The sequence below is a fragment of the Amphiura filiformis genome, chromosome 15 (assembly GCF_039555335.1).
Source record: "Amphiura filiformis chromosome 15, Afil_fr2py, whole genome shotgun sequence".
NCBI lineage: Eukaryota > Metazoa > Echinodermata > Ophiuroidea > Amphilepidida > Amphiuridae > Amphiura > Amphiura filiformis.
The window spans coordinates 32,528,646-32,545,101 of NC_092642.1; the positions used below are offsets into that span (position 1 = coordinate 32,528,646).

Genomic DNA, 16,456 nt, shown 5'->3' on the forward strand with positions numbered 1-16,456 from the left:
TGTCAACTCTCACGCATTGGCCGTGGTGAGTCTCACGCATTGGGTCACTTTCTCACGGTCTCACCGTCTCACGCCAAGGTAGTATAATCTCACTCCTAGGTAGTAAATCTCACGCAAAATGCTTGAAAAAGATTAAAATCTCACGCATCGTTAAAATAATCTGTTGTCCCTACCCCCCTTTTCAGATTCTCGAGCGCCATAGCGCTAGTAAATCGGTCAACATGAAAATTGTAGTTGATAAAGTCTGGTGCGGCGCTGTCTCACGCCAAGCAATTCCAAAAAGTTGACAGCCCTGCCGAGAGGGCATATAAATAAACCGTTTAGTCATGAAAATATATTCATTCCAGAACATTTTGTGATGAATGATTTTCCATCATTTTTCCTACCCGGCGATCTCACATCCGGGACAATGGGCATAAATGATAAATAGACCAATCACACGCGCTGATAACATCAAGCGTGTTGTGTATAATATGAACAGACAATGTGATCATGGTGATTGTTTATGACCATGACTTAGGCCCTTCGCACTTGATTATTAGTTTCCTGTTAAAGATTTTGAAAAAGGGACGAGGTGACTTTTAATTATTAATTATCTTTTATTTTCTTTATTTAGTTATTACAAGTAACTATTGACTCGTTTTGACTAGAGCCGGCATTTAATTATTTCACAACAATATTTGATTTTATAAATAAGTGAAGGTGGGGTTGTACTCTTTGTTTATTCATCATTATTGTTGAAATTATTAAAGTCAGAAAATGGCAAGTAGAAGTAGCTGAAAGTTATTTTAAAGGAGAAAATTAGAATTAAAAATAAAATGATTAATTATTTTGAGATTTTCAAATTTGGACGCGGGCGGTAAACAGGAAACTAATAATCAAGTGCGAATGGCCTAATCTCTTCTGACTGCTGTGCGTACACTGTCCGCACAGCTCAGACTAATACGGAAGTATTAAAAATTAACTTTACGTCACATTAGAAATTGACACCAAATATAAATTGGCATAGGCCTTTATCATGTATGCACAACCTACATCTATCTATTAAATTCTAAAGAAATAGAACTGACCCGTTTTTAGTGAGCTCGTATTTGCATGTCACAGTTGACCGTCAAAATTGCAATTTTGCTCAATTTTCACGACTTGGATTTATCAGTTACATTGGCTCATGCATCACTCCAGTGATGTTTTAAATTCTACACAACCTATGGTGATGAAGGAACAACCAGGGCTAGTTCAACATCATGACAATAACTAAGCCCAATTGCCATTGTAACTTTTATTTTGGGACACATTGACCTCTGACATATCGTGGAAATTGCTATTTATTAATTGATTTTAATTTATTATTTTAAAAATGCTATATCAATTTAGTATCATTAAAAATATTTTATTTAAATAATATTGTTTTTTGGGGGTTGTTTCTTTCATTCTAGTTAAACATTTTAGATTATATTTTGTATGCACAAAAACTATTTTTTCTGAATTTTCCCAATAGGTCAGAGGGCAAAGTGTCCCAAAAACTCCCACAATTCATTGCAAACTTCCAATGCCGATTAGACTTGGACATGTGGACCTGTAATATGTCTATTATCAAAGCTGTGCTTGTTAAGGTGTGTGGTCTGTGCGTACAGTTCATTTTTATTATCTTTGTGTGCATGCCTTGTCCGAGCTGTGCGCCGAGCGTACACGACATTACAAGTGTAAACACAGAAAAGATGAACAATCATACCGATTGGTTATGCTCTTGACAACAAGACTGCGATGACTCAAGTTGGCTCTCAAGCTATTCATGATTGTGAATTGAATATTGCCTAGGCTGATCAGTCTACATGTATGTACATGAAGTATCGGCATGAATCTTTGAACTAGAAATAAAACTGCCTTTCCGATGTATTTAGCTTTATATCTTGTTAAGTTGTCATGTCGAGATTATAATAAAAAGTTGTTCCACTTCAAGCAATATTTACAATGTACAAATATTTATACAAAATATTATTTACAATGTACAAATATATACAAAATATTATTTACAATGTACATTAAGCACAGTAAGACAATTATTTTATAGTACATGTACATCAATTCATATTTAAGACAGTCTTCCTTATTATGTATCTAACTGTGATACACACAAAAAAAATTCCCTTTATTTGGTACATATTAACACCAACAACTTGCATAATATGTATACACAAAATGAGCGTGCACAGCACCCTCTTTCAGTTGAAAAGAAATCGTGAAATTTCGGCCTTTTTTAAAAATGACAAAACTTTGCAGGGGCATAACATCTTGCGCCATTATCATCCCAACCTTTTGAAGTGACCGCCAATTATGACCATTTGATATTTAATACCACTTATTTAATACGCAAGCGCAAGGTAGAAAAGGAGAAATATTGTACAATGTAGCACTAAAATAATGTACCCTGTTACTGAAGGAGCAAAGTTTAACAAGCCATAACTTTGCTTCTGGAGATCGTTTGACGTCAGATGATATCATTGTAAAGCTTATGATATATATTTTCTAAACATGGAAGAAAACATAATTGACCAGGGGCCGACTTCACAAGCATTTCGACGTGGATGGTCAGTTGGTCACATTTTATAAGAAAATTCACCTTTTTTTGAAGTATCAAATAGTTACATCACATAAACCAAGTTGTGATCTTGATGGCGCATAAAAACAGCAAATCCAATGTTTCGGATAAAAAGCGCCCTAGTGCAAACTTCAAAGCATCATAATGGGCCACGCCAATGAGATCCCAAGTCAGAACAAGTTTGAAATTAAAGACCTCCATGGCAAGTTTCATATTCCAGCACAAACTTTTTGGGATTTTGATGGCGCACAGAGTTAATAGAGGTTAAAGGTCAAAATTCCGTAAAGTCACCTGCCTCACAGAATATTTAGCTTTTTTTTTTTTATCAAAGCACACATAGTTCTGTCAATGAATGCAAAAATTAGCTTGGGATCTCTTGATCTTCATATTTTTTTGAAAATTGACTTGGCCTCATTGTGAAGGTCAATTTGACCTAAATTCCCTTAAAAACTGATGCGCAGCACAATGTGTGCTTTGTACTGCATCGCAACCATTTTTATTTTTCAACATCAAAGTTTACATGGGCAAGCCTTGAAATAAGCGGGCGCTGGGAGCAAATTAGCTCTCGTAAACCCATCAAATAATTGCTCCTGATCCTTGTACAATTCACATGAACCAGGAGCAATTTCCTACAACAAATTGCTCCTGGTTACAGTTTTACACTCTTGCAGTAGTGCTGGTATTACAATGTATATATGCATAAAATGATTACTATTTGAAAATTGCTCCTGTTTCTTCAGAAATTGGTTCTTGTAAAATCCCAGTGAACCAGCTCCTGGTTCCAGTCTGCATATTTGCAGGCTGGTAAGAATCCTGTTTCTGACCCTGCCATTTTAATATGGAATAACTCTTACCATATTTGAAAATAAACTTCTTTGTCGGATTTTGTCCAATTTCTTTTACAGATTTGTCACGTATGTCATTGATCTGTTGGTTTATTCCAAAATATGGTCACGAGGTCACATGAACAGGTGAGCATATGGAACATCAGAGGCAGCATGACTACCATATTCATTCCAATCAGCGCCCACCCAGGGTAAATTCAATTTGCTAAAGGGTACCATTAATGTTGAAGTGACAGATAGATGTTGATATAGTGAAATAGCTGGAGGACTACACATTCGGTGTAAACTTGCAATACATTTTCTACATCAGAAAAGCTACTAGAACATCTCAGGACCATTTTATAACATACATAAATTCATCTCTAATAATCGCCCCTCACAAAAAATTAGGTGAACCAGGTAAAAGGTAAAAAATAAGCGCCCACCCAAAATGACCTTAAGCTCCCTGGGCGCTTTATATTGAAATGAATATGGTACATGTACTGACATTATGACATAGGGTGGTGTGGGTTTGGGACAGGGTTGTACATGTACATTGTAGCTACACTGGGCGGTGGCGGGCAGCCTTGCCCGGCACTCAAGTTATTAATTTTAGCCCAAATACCCAGCATACCAATCTCAAATCTTTCAAAATCAATAAACAAACAATCAACTGGTATAAAAATTAGCAATTTTTATCAAAATTTCAATTTTTTTACCATTTCATATAAATTTTACCCGGCACTAAAGTTTGCCTAGCTATGGTTTGGGATTTTGTTTTGCTACATTAGTGGAACCTTTTTTTATATATCATCTTTAAAATTGAAAGGATACAAATTTTGATTGGCTCCTGTTTTTTCTATGCCCCCTGTTAGTTTCATGAGTGTCGGCGGTCACAGTGGGGTCACATTATCCTCGCATAGATAGTTCTATCATGTTTCAATGTTGGATTGAACTGTAAACATGGTTCGTTTTGAACAATTCCAGTGCAAAATGATGTTGATCTACTCACATTTTCAGTGACGTTTCACCACTATACTAGTGGTTTCTTCAGACTGCAACTCATCACATCTTGACTGCTTCCTTTTATAGTCAACAGTAGCTGTTTAGGGCGTGATAGAACAATTTAACATTTTGGCCCCCATTATGAACTTCGACCCGAATTCACCCAATGTGGGAATCATAGGGGGCATAGAAATATGGAACATATTATAGTTTTATCCGTTCAGGTGCAAGGATGCCTAAAATCATTGGTGCCACTTAGCAAGACAAAATGATAACCCTACTATCTCCACAGAGCACCCTTACAAGCTGAATTCATAGCTAGGGATCATGTTAGGATGTAGCACAGGTAATTAATATATATTTCTGTATCAGGCAAATCTTTTAAATATGCCATATTAGTCCAGTGGCAAACTAAGGTAGGTTGGTTTTGCCAGTTATAGTCCAATACATTCCTGTAACAATCATGCAAATAATGTTAAATTTGCTGCATTTGGCAGAGTTGCAGTACTTATAGCGCTAATCATTATAGACCATGGAGGCATTTCAACAGCACCCTTATTTGGTGGGTAACGGTCATTGAACTTTAGAGGTCAAGTTCAAAATTGGTGTAACATACAAGCAATGTGTTCCTTAAGTCATAATGATACAGAAAAAGTATAGTTTGACCTATCTACGATGTACAGTTATGGAGTTACGAGCAACAATGGAAAATTTTCCCAAATTATTGGGTCTTTTCAACATAATACTTGGTTGCCAAATTGTTGTTAACTGGATAAGAAAGCACACAAGATGGTTAAAACTATTCTTTTTCTGGTTTCAATTACGCCCCCTACGTGGGCAAAATTTGAAAAAAAATGTCATCACAATGTTACTCTTTTGCCCATAACTCCATAACCATATAGCAATAACAAAATACATTTTTTCTGATTCCTTATAACCAGAGGATGCAGGATGATGATGGTATGAAGTTTAAACAGGTCTGAGTAATTTTGAACTTGACCATCTCTGCAAAGTTCAATGACTTATTCTACTAAAATGAGGGTACCGTTAAACTATCTCCATAGCCTAGATTAATTAACGCTACAAGTACTACTCATTTGCAAAATATGACAGCTTTAACATGATTTTAGTGCATGTAAACGGAAATCAATTGCACTATCAAAGATTTTTGTTTGTTGATTGTTCTATGGGCGAGGAGTAAAATTGTTGCCCCTGGGAAATTTGAGATATCAGAGGTCAAAGTTTATACAGGGGTCAAAATTAAGCTTTTTCCAAATTTGTTCGAACCTATAAAGGATTTATCATTGTGGAGTCATGAACAAAAAGATTTGAAGATTAAATAAAGTACTGCAATGGGGTTAGAATAGAATAAAGCTCCAATTATGATGAAAATGGTCTCAAATAGTTGGCACAGTTATCTCACACTAATAAAAATTAGTTTGAACCACAGTAATATGACTTGTTGCCTAACACAGCAAAATCTGCCAATTGAGTCCCATTGATGTTAACCTACTGGTATTTCCCATAATGGGTACTTATAGTTTGATCAGCTCAGCCTTATAACATCGCAGATTGATATCAATATATTTAATTTGCAGGATTGTCTTGTGACATCTCACCAGAAGTATTACAAAACATTAATTGATGTCTTATTTCATCTACTTTCTTTTTACACGCAAAATATCAAGGCATATCAACTATATCGCTCTAAACGAAGGTCTACTTTTCGGCGTAGTGGTAAAAGTCTAATAATTCCTGCCGATTACTAACTGATCAAAGTATAGGTAACGAGTCATTAAAATTGGTTTAAAGGGGGTCTCCGGCAATCCAAACATTATGCCTTATATGTTAGAAAAATAATTATTAAGCACAAATCACATGGTTTTATTAAAAACAAGCTCATATTGACCATTAAAACTAATAAAAACAGTCGGCTCTCAACACGCGATATTCAAAATTCCCGCGCCAAAATTGTCTAAGTGCAATGACGTAATGGTTATTTGTGCTCAATTGTCGCCAGCCTTCATTGTATTACTGGGACGACATTGCACTGGACAATTTAGGCGCCCAGGAATTTTGAAAATTGTGTGTTGAAAGATGGGATCTTTTTATTCGTTTTTATGGTCACTATGAGTTTGTTTCAAATAAAACCATGTGATTCGTGCTTGATAATTGTTTTTCAAACATATAAGGCATAATGTTGTGATTACCATAGTCATCCTTTAACTATTCTTTATTAGATTGTAACGGACATGCCAAATTTGAAAAAAAATTCATTAAAATTGTAGCATCTCATCTCTGGTAGCTTCTGTGGCTCTTCACATCCAACATTTGACCTTTTGGCTTTATAACTCCAAAACAAGAAGTCCAACTAAATATTTTATGAATTTTTATTATTAGATGAACATATTAGTATGCATGCAGTTTTGATTTTTGACACCTGCATAAACTTTGGCAGGGAAATCTTGAATTGGCCATGGATTTACACTCCCATAACCAAACTTTGTACCACCTATACATGTAGAATAATAATCAGCGACGAAAAACACTATAATTGGCAAAACTATTTAACCTGATAAATCAATAGTTTGCAACTGGACTATATGTGATGTAATCAAACAAAATCAGTCTAAAGTAGGCCCATGTCAATTTTGGGATTACATTTTCATTTTTAGCGTAATCAAGACCCAAAATTAGTAAAACCCCAATAATAATAAGACCTTTGGTTACAAACCGGTTTTTAAAAAAGAACATATGTAGAAAATCCATTTTAAAGTTAGAGTACTTTAATTTTAGCACATACTTTTAAATGCATAGCCAACTAAGCAACGATACCTTTGTTTTAATATATGGCTACAAATTTCGGCATAGGGAAATGCTAAATCCCAACTTCATTTGGAATAATTTTGCAATTTCTGACAATTATCTAAGTTTGAGGGGTAAAAAAAGTAACTTTTATAACATTTTACCTTCGGCAATTCAATCAAAAAATATTTTCATAAGAAATAAGAATGTTTTTTTTTTTAAGTCCATTTTAAATTTTTCACCCCTACACATGTTATTTGGCCCATTTTCCAAAACTAATATTGCCAAGTTCAGACTGATTTTGCTTGATCGCATCACATAGTTTACAGAGATGAACAGTAGGCCCTACTATTTGCTGTCGTAGTGCACGCTAGTAACCAATCATAATCTCATTATTATAAGCCATAGACCTACATGCGATCCAATCATTTCCATTTATTTGAAAAAACATTTGGATTGTGTGCTACCATATTTGCAAAGATTGTGATTCAAAATTCTGTTATTGGTCATCCTGTTTTAGTCCGATCAATTTTTGGAAAGGTAAATCATAAAAATTGTTTATTTTTGAGGAAATTTGCATGCAAGTTTGTAAAGTGAAGACATGAAAGTGACGGTTATGATTGAGGTTAATAACTTTGCATCGGTAATATGTCGGGCATTGTGAAAAATCTAAATATTTTGCTTTGGACCTCGGAATATCCTTCGGTTCCATAGGCAAAATGCCCTCAAAATACCGATGCGCAGGATGTTACTCAGGATGTATCAAAATATTTGGTACGCATCATTTTTGGTGTTTATTGACAAGCTTGCTTCTTCATTATTCAACATTAGATCATCTTGAAATCCACAGGATTTATAGTTTTATAAACTTTCATACCATTCATCTATGAAGAAGCTAGCTCCTGGGTTGCATTTTGTTCGTAATCGTAGCCTTGTCCGTAATCACTGGAAACTGGTGGGTACCAATCATTTTGATACACCCTGTAGTTCAAACGTAGAATCATACACATATTCCAAATTATGATATGCCATAAGCTTTGTGTTGTGATCATTTCGATCAGTGGTTTGTAACAAAGAAAGCGTGAGCCAGTTGACATAGCAACGATCATATATATTCTAACGTGCACTACGACAGCTAATAGGCTATGGAAGCTTTTAGTGAAATTTTTTCAATTGCCATAAAATACATATTTTCTTAAAGCCATGTTTTAGCTCCGTATTGAAACTTGGTCCAACATTAAGGAAGCTTTCATGAAACTTCTTAAACCAAAATGCAAGCATATTAAATGATCACACGTTATAATTACATGTAATTATAATATTTCAACCATCTTAAGGGATGGGGTATGAACGTTTGGACAGTATGTTTGTGGGACATTGGAGCACATCAGACATAATTATCGAACTGCATTCTGAATAATAAAGAATGTCCTTCTGATATCAAATAATGTTGATTTTTTGAAATTCGCAATGTAATACACATTTTATGGCAAATGATTAAAAATTTATATTTTGATATTTCACAGTACTCGAATTAAACTTTATAAACCTGATGATTTATATTTAAAGTGTATGTAGGTGGGATGAAAGATATGGATTTTTACCCCAAAACACCAAAATTAGGTCTTTTGGGGAATAAAATCCATATCTTCAATATAAAAGATCAAAATTTTCAATTGATCGTCGGCTTATCATCCCAGCTATATACACTTTAAGAATATATCATTAGATTTACAAACTTTACTTTGAGGACTGTTATAAATCAAAAATGTGAAAAATATCAAATTTTAATAATTTGTCATGAAATTTGTATTATATCGTGAATTTGAAAAAATGATTTGATATTAGAGAGACATTCTTCGTATTCAGAATGCAATTTGATATGTCTGATGTGCTCTCATGTCCCACAAAAATACTGTCGAAACACCTAAAACGCTCATTCTAGATCCCTTAAGAGATAGATAATTTATACGATGAATCGACTAAAGATGTATGAATTATAGTTAATTTCACAAGGAGGCTTGCCCGATCAACAGCCAAATTGTCACATTCAAAATGTCACATTCACAATTGATATTTTGTTTCCAATCCACAACATAATTTGATGTAGAAGTAGTGATGTATCAAGTTCAATTACAGCAGCCATAGGTTTACATACAATTATTTAAAGAATTACCCTGTTAAAATTGTTCATCTGTATTGCACCATAGACTATCAAAAACAGGGATAAACACATGTGTCATAATTCTATAGAAATTTCACATTATGCAGAATCCATGCATGTTTCACTTGCACCCACAAGATCAATGTTTTTGACAAGAGCTGTAAACAGGTGATAGGTACAGCCTGCCTATATAGCGAGGGGCAATATATTTAAAAATGAGTGTAAACATATTGCTATGTTAAATAACCATGTTACATCACTACTTCCAAGTGGTCATTATTATCAATGAGTTGTTATGGTTACAATAAAAGTTAAAAGGGTGTTAACAGTATCTAAGGTGGCAAAATCTGCAGACTTTGTGAGCATAATTTAGTAGCAAAAATTGATATTCATGTCTGACATACATAGTCTAAGAAAACGATTTTGGAGAGTTAGCAACTCAATTTTACTCATAACCAAGGCAGGTCAGTTGAAAGTGATTTTGTAGAAGCTTTGATGTAAGAATCGTTGATGATAGCACCAAAGAAGTCAAGGTGTCAGTAATGATTTGATCTTTCTGTGCAGACTCCCTAAATGTAGATATTGATGTAGAGCAGTAATTCAGTATGTAGAGCAGAATAACCCTAAGCTATTCTTGGAGCCATGCATATGGTAGATGTGAGTTGCTCAATGAAGATCTGCAATAAAACATATTTTTCACTGTGATAATAACATTGTTGATGCCATTGACACATAAAATAAAGCAAAATGTTCAAAAGTTACATGATTTCTTTTAATATTGTCCTAACTCTTGTTGTTGATTCTGTGTTCCACAATGGGTAACTCAGCTTGATAATGGGGTTTGCATGAATATGATGTCACAGGATAATGTGCATTCATAATAGAAAATGTCTACATTATACTTGATGCATGTATGGCGCTCACAGATGATGTGGAGGGCGTGTAGAGCGCTCATGACAATGCAGCACAGAAGAGATCAAATTGAAACGCTGCCGGCTCCAAATTCAAGTGTAGAGTAACCCATTTCAATTGTTGTGACGGGTAATAAAGGGGACAATGGGTAAAATATATTGAAATGATATTCAGGTAGGCCTTTGTGCACCTTTACAACAGAACCCTAATCAAAAGTTGCAAAAATGTACAAGATGGATGAATAAAACAGCTTCACATTATACACCACGGTGGTGGAGTGGGACGAGTATAAGAGAAAGTAAAGAACGCAAAAATATACTTTGGGGATGATTGACAGGGTTTAATCACTGAACCTTGTGATCATGATCTCAAGATGTATTATATATGCCAATTGCAGTCAATATCTCTGTTTAGCTTTTATCAATTTTGAAAATCCTACTACAGTGTATTGTTGAATTTTACATTCTTCATCCTTTGGACATCACTGATTATTCTAAAATTGATTACTGGGGACATATTACCTTTATCGATGGGTATGTTAATACAATTATTGCAACCATTGCAGATTTATGAATATCAAAGCTGGGAGTCAGTGACAGTCAGATGCTATAAAGGGGTAAATCAATTTCTTGCAAATTGCATCTCTTTACTTTCTATGATGCTTCCAATTCCATCCATGTCAGAATCTTTCCTGCAATAAAGAAGAAAAAAAAACAATAGTTGATCAGGGGTAGCATTAAGGCCCGAAAGTCCTGGGTTGTTTTCCCGTGTTTTTCACTCCCGAGCTTTAACTTTAGCTGTCGTTTTCCCTGTAACAAATCGAATAGCCCATTAAGCAAATACCGCTAGCGAGTAGCGACCAATCACACTAGCACGCAATCATGCGATGTCCAAATATGGTGGCCAGCGTCTGCGTAAATGGTTCGAATGCGTAACACGTCACGTGATCATTGTAGAGCGTACTTTTAGCTACGTCACAAGACGCGGTCATTATACTTTTTCAATGACCTGCATTTGCATCCGCGTATTTAAAATTTGTTATCTGTGATTGGATCGCACTTGCTGCGTATATTAATGAGGTTATGATATTATTAATGATATTGCTCCGTTATATTTATCTGAACTCCTTTTACATTATGTTCCCACCCGTACGCTTCGATCTGGAAACATGCAACTTCTTCAAGAAAGAAAATCCAACCGCACATGGGGTGACAGATCATTTGCAACCGCAGCTCCACGTCTATGGAATGAACTGCCTATTTATATCAGAACTGCTAAAAATGTAACTGTGTTTAAAAAGTTGTTAAAAACTCATCTTATGTCAGAGACATTCTGTAATTCTTAAGTTATGTTTCTTAATTTAGTTCCAGTTTTCTTTGTCTTGTTAGTTTTTGTTTGTTTGTTTTGTTTTAGTGCCTTGAGCGCTCTTAATTGAGTGGATATGTGCCTTGTCGCTATTATTATTATTATTATTATTATTATGAATGAATATCCTTAGCCCTGGCGCCACAATCCCTAGCTACACCACTGAGTGATTTAGCTCAGAGAGTGATTCGACCAATCGCATTTAAAATCTAGACAGCAAGGCCTAGCATGTTGCACACAAACAAGTTCCAGGCATGGCAAATTTTACAGCCAACATGTATGTGCACAGGTGGTATGCATTCTCTAAATTCAGTAAATTTCCATCGTCAACCGTTTAATTGAATGGGATTATTTTGAAATAATAAAATGCTTGAAATAAAAACGTTAATGACTGCGCATCAGTTGTATTGAAGTAGGGATGACCAATGAACCATCAACTTGATTAGAACACTCCCATAGACATGCAGGGAGCTCAACTGTGCACTGCTTGCACAGACATTTCTAAATTGAGCTCATTCATTTATTTTTCATAATTTTTCTGTAAAAATTGGGGATGTTAATGCCAATTATGTTTTGTAACTATCTTGCAAATTACAGCAACATAACTTATTTCATTTTCCTGTAAGTGCGAGTCAAAATTGGTCCATCGCCACAGTGCGCTTAATTGCCAGTGGCTGAGTTCAGCACTGCTCAAGAATGGCACAAAATATTCATGTCAATAAGATCAGGTGAACAACGTGGCCTACTGAGCTGTAATTTGGCAGAGTTGCCAGTAATACCTCTATCATACCCTCTGTAAAAAGGTTAAAAAATTGAACAAGTAGATCTCGAGTTACAAATTAAATCACCAGCTTCCTTTGGAATTTCCATACTCCTTTCGAATCATGCTAAGAAGACACCTTTCTGAACATAAATGTGAAGTTTCATGCTCATTCGATGTATTGTTCACCTGATTTCAACCCTAAACGTTTTCTTATATTTACATGTAGGCCTATACCATCTACAACTTGCTGCTGGCTATACCTTGTTTAGAACTTTCAAAAGAAGTACCTGAATGTGCAACCATAACTGTTTCAAAATAGCCCGCGAAAGTCATGCAGCTAACTTCGAGGTCATGCATTGAATTGTATTAAATAAGGAATACTACGGGAACCAGCACCTTTTGTTAGAAGTCACACATGAGCATAATGAGTGAAGTGGATAACCGCTATTGTTGTGAATGAGTCAATGACCTTCAATGACACTTAAGATTTTCTTTGCATACACCTACTCATTGGTCATATTAAACCCAATAACATTGAAATATTTGGTTGTGAAAAAAAAAGTTCACCTGTACTTAGTGCAATTTTGATTTTTGTGCCATATCGGCCATCTTGGATGATTTTTGCCAAATGTTCTCTAAATGCATGATTTCAATGCCTCGGTTTGAAAAAAAAATTTATTCCATTGACTAGTAAAGTGCCATTTCATAAGAAACCCTTTGATACTTTCACAATATGCTTGTTTCATGTTTGCATATTATGTTAAAATAAAGAAATATATAAAGGTAAATATATGCTTATGCCAATTTTGCTCCCAATTGCTATTTTTGGACCTTGTCATTTCATTTCGTTCCAATGACCGGTCAGAATGGGAAACTTTGAAAATTCATAATTCGAAAAGTGTTTGACCGATTTTGACCATTTAACCACCAAAATACTTCTATTGATGAGTTCTATCCAGAAAACGATCTTTTGTAGCAATAGGGGCAACATGAAATTTTGATGGTTATACCTAATTGAAGGTATTGTGAAATATCTCAACATTGTGCTTTGGAACCGAGGAATATCCCGATGTGGGCAGCACCGAGGGATATTCCGAGGTCCAAAGCACAATGTTTAGATATTTCACAATACCCAAAAAATATCTGATGCAATCATAACCGTCACCGCGTCACCTTTCACTTTTTTAATTGAATTTACGTCACATTTTCTTCATTTGAAACAAAACACAATTTTAACTGTATCTTTAGTTTTCTCTATCAAAAATCGAAGTAAGGAAATACATCTAGCGACCAATCACACTAGCTCACAATCATGTAAAATACGGCGGCAAGCGTCTGCGTAAATTATTCGAATGCATAAAACGTCACACAACACGTTCAGGCTAAAAAATTATTTTTGCATTAATTTTTCTTAGGCGCATCCATGTCAACTGAAAAGGCAAATTCATTTTTTATTTTTTCAGTCTTTTTTGCCGTAAAATCATGAAATTCTGAGACAAATTTGGAAGTTACTTGATACGTCACTCGCTTTTAGGTAAAAAGTAAATTTTATTGTTCTTTGTTTGTGTAAATCAACCACAATTTCATGCTGTGTACTTTTGAACAGTGAACACTCGAAAATGACTGAATCGATTCTCGTAATTAGACAATAATAACTTTGCACCATCTATTTTGAGGTCATTGTGTGAAATCAGAGGGTTTTGTTTTAGGCTGAGGTATTTTTCCGAAGGAGCGGTAGCTCCCTCGGAAAAATACCGAGACCCAAAACAAAACCCGACCTCAGAAGCTACCAATCTCAGAAGCGTGACGGCATCGCGTAGGCGTGTGCGTTGCCATAATGCGTAGCTTAATACACGCACGCGCGCGCAGAAGTCATTGTTGCGCTTTCGGAGTCATTGTGAGTTATTAATGACCTCCCAATTGGTGCACGGTCAGGCAATCAATTTCTTTTGATTAGATTACAGGCTTTGCATATATTACAATCATGCGCGTATTTTGGGGGGGCTTTGGGGCGCCAGCCCCGGGGTCAAAGTAGGGGCGGCAAAACGAAGGGCGGCGGAAGAAGGGCGGCAAAAACAGGGGCGGCAAAAATGAAGGGGGCGGCAAAACAAATTAGCAAATGAAAAAGAATAAAAAGGGGGCAAAAAATTGAAAAAGCATAAGAAATTTTTAAAAGAATGTTGCTTTTTTTTTTTTTTTTTGCTCTTCACCTTTTCAAACGACCGTGAAAAAAATTGGGTCAAACCTTTTCGGGCTGTTATTAAGGAAGGGCGGCCAAATTGTTTCTTCTTCAGCCCCCCTGGGTTGGGGCGGCCACGGTACGCCACTGACAATGTATATGAGGTTATGAATGATTCTCGTAACATCAATTTCTTTCATTAAATCATACAGTAAGTGAAGCGATGGTTTTTGATTCTTGCAAACTGGCACAAAATCTAGGCCCTGATGATGAAGACAATCAAACAATGCATGTACGTAAAAGATGATCATCTCTTTTAGTTTGAATATTCGGTTCCACAACAATAAAAATTTTCATTCAAATACAACTTTAAAATGAAATTGCAATTATTGACCTGACATGCTGAGCAGAAATCGTCCACATTATCCAGGATGATGATCATGATGATCTGCTATAGTATCAGTATCATGAATAATTGTCATGATCATGATTCAGGTGCTAATTGATTGATGATGTACATGCCGGTTTGAACTTGATCGCACTTCTTGTATTTTTTTATATTTTGTCCGATATTGCACGGATTAATTATAAAACATTCAGAAATGAACGTTTAAAACATAAAAGCCATGATCATGAATCATGAAATACAGCAAATGTATTTTTGGGTGGCGTGGTCAGCGGCATGGCTTCCGAATTTAGCACTCTTTTTGTGTCACGATGTTTACAAAAACTTGCCCACTCAAAATTCAAGATCAACATCCCTTCCTTGCAGTTTCAAGAGCTTACCGTAATGCAAACAGGTTTCCAGAATACAATGACCTGATTTATAGAAATCATAAACCATTCTGAGACCCTATTTTTGCATGAAATTCATCCATTCATCGGCGAAAGCAGGTCAAATGTCTCAAGTGTCTGTCACATTTGTTTACATGCAACTTGATGGCGCTAAGCCAGTACGGTCTTACGGTCAGTGATCGCTTCATCGGGGAGAAGACACGAGTTCACCAAGACACTCGATTTTATTTGGCTGCGGTGGTACACCGGAGTTGACTCAGGGTCTACACCGAGGTCAACTTATGGATATCCCATATACGATATTTCCACGGTGTACCTCTATCGGAGTAGCTTTGAAGTAGCTCTGTTGTTGTCTACCTTGGAGACAACTACGGGGTGCATCCAGAGTTGGCTTCTAGACAGACAATGGATGGAGTAACAGCGAAGTAGCTCTGATATGGTGTATCCACTATGGGGTTTGCTAAGGTGTAGCTACTTCGGAGTAGCTTCAGAGTAGCTCTATTAAGGTGTACCTTCAGGGCTACACCAGGTGTAGCCGCGAAGGTAATCTGCCGCGGTGGTAAGCCGTGAATGAGAATCTGGATGTGTATCTACCAAAAGGTAATTACCTCCTTTTATGAAAATGACCAGTGTTCCTAAACGGTTAATCGTATGCTAAATTTGGAATATGCAGTTATGGAGTATTGTAGCTATCCATTGATATGCAACACGATATGATTATGTCACAAATAATTTGAGATACAGATGCTTGCAAAAACTTTCCAAACTTTTGTTGAAGAGTTTGTAACAATAATATCACGTGTAAAATTAATAAGTGCAATAACGTCAACACTGCTTTGATTAACCATTTTTAGCTATTATTAATTTTGTCAGCTATAAAGCAAAACACTTCACAAGATTCCACATGTAAAAATTAAATTTTATTGGTCAAAACTGAACAAAAATCACAAAAAAATGGCATTTATACCCATAAATTAAATGTTTTGAATTATGCGATAATTTTGTTCACATATTTTAAATATCCATGTAACATGCGTTCTGATTT

The 16,456-nt window shown here is 35.6% G+C and overlaps 1 long non-coding RNA gene across 1 annotated transcript; it reads right to left on the minus strand.

The window, feature by feature from the left end:
* Positions 1–5,995: 5,995 nt before the first annotated feature.
* LOC140171522 (uncharacterized) lies at positions 5,996–15,990 on the minus strand. Its single transcript, XR_011861614.1, has 3 exons — positions 15,403–15,990; positions 10,831–11,000; positions 5,996–10,074 (listed from the first exon to the last, which is right to left on the minus strand). It is a non-coding gene; the product is annotated as an uncharacterized lncRNA (long non-coding RNA).
* Between the last annotated feature and the right edge of the window lie 466 nt (positions 15,991–16,456).